The sequence below is a fragment of the Hibiscus syriacus genome, unplaced genomic scaffold (assembly GCF_006381635.1).
Source record: "Hibiscus syriacus cultivar Baekdansim isolate YM2019G1 unplaced genomic scaffold, ASM638163v2 tig00117034_pilon, whole genome shotgun sequence".
NCBI classification, from domain to species: Eukaryota; Viridiplantae; Streptophyta; class Magnoliopsida; order Malvales; family Malvaceae; genus Hibiscus; species Hibiscus syriacus.
In genome coordinates, this window is record NW_024063533.1 from 6,192,581 (window position 1) to 6,193,839 (window position 1,259).

Sequence of the window (1,259 nt, forward strand, 5' to 3'; positions counted from 1 at the left end):
TATCAATGATTTTGCATCTCAAAATGCTATAATAAACCGTTTCTTATGAGAATTTGTGTATGTTGTTTTGTAGGTGAGATGCGTCAATTTTCGATTGAGAGAAACGATTCTAAGAGATGATTGAAGATATAATAGGAGTAAATTGAGTGAAAAATTGTGATGTCTCTTTATATATTTGGTAAAATAATGTTGGTTAATTTAATAGAATCTACTCGTATAATTTTTAAGGAAAAAATTTATTTGGCGTTTATCGAAATTTATTCTTGAATTTTAAATTATTTTTTTAATGGCCCTTATCTCTTATTTTATTTACCTAGGGTCTTTAAAATGTCAAGACCAAACCTATAGGGGCCATGCTAATCTTCTCTGTATCATTCCAATTTTATCGGATGTTCTCGAAGGGACAATCTAAGATTCGTTTATTTCTAGACTTAAACTACCAGGAAACAATGTACGCGAGCGATATGGGAGTTTTAGCTGAATAGGTATTGATGGCCTGGTACAGAAAATATTTGGGGTCTCAAACGCCAGGCCCATGAATAAAATTATCTATAAAACCCAGATACATCCAATTAAAACAATATTGAATTAGATTTCATAAAATGTGAGGATAATATTGATTAAAAGATCAGACTTAAATAGATTGATGTAAAATGCTTTATTTGTATTTTTTTTGTTAAGTAACTATACAATAGATGGATCAATATAAGTTATTTTATTAATCAACAGAATTTGTCTTATATTTTTTTATAAAATATTTTACAGTTTAATTTTTCGTAAATACGTTTTAATTTTTAACTTCAAAGTAAATACTTAAAATACTCTCGTCGGCAACTCTTCTTCAATAACCATGATAACATTAAGAATCTTTGATTTTTTTAATCGAATATTGACCAACAAATCTATCATATCGAATAATGTTTTGATGAGATAATTAAATGAAAATTCGTCTGATGCCATAAGTTATTTTCCGGAGCATTATTGTTGGAGATTAGTTGAAAACCCAACTCAAATACCCGCGTTTCCAAGCGGATTAGGCCAATCTGTGACCTTTTAGTTGAAACATTCTAACCATTACTCGAACTAACCATCATATTGATGATTTTGACAATTAAATTCAGTTGCTTAATTTGCCAATTGTACTGCAACAACCATAAGCATTGCATAAACAATGAGAGGCAAATTATTGGAGGAAAATGAACAGGTAAACCGAGACAAATATTATACACAATATATGTATTATAGTAGAAGCTGGTTGA

General features: G+C 29.2%; 1 non-coding gene across 1 annotated transcript; it reads right to left on the bottom strand.

Annotated features, from left to right (window-relative positions):
* Positions 1 to 305: 305 nt before the first annotated feature.
* Positions 306 to 405, bottom strand: LOC120196978. The gene has a single exon (XR_005523232.1). It is a non-coding gene; the product is annotated as a U6 spliceosomal RNA (small nuclear RNA).
* Between the last annotated feature and the right edge of the window lie 854 nt (positions 406 to 1,259).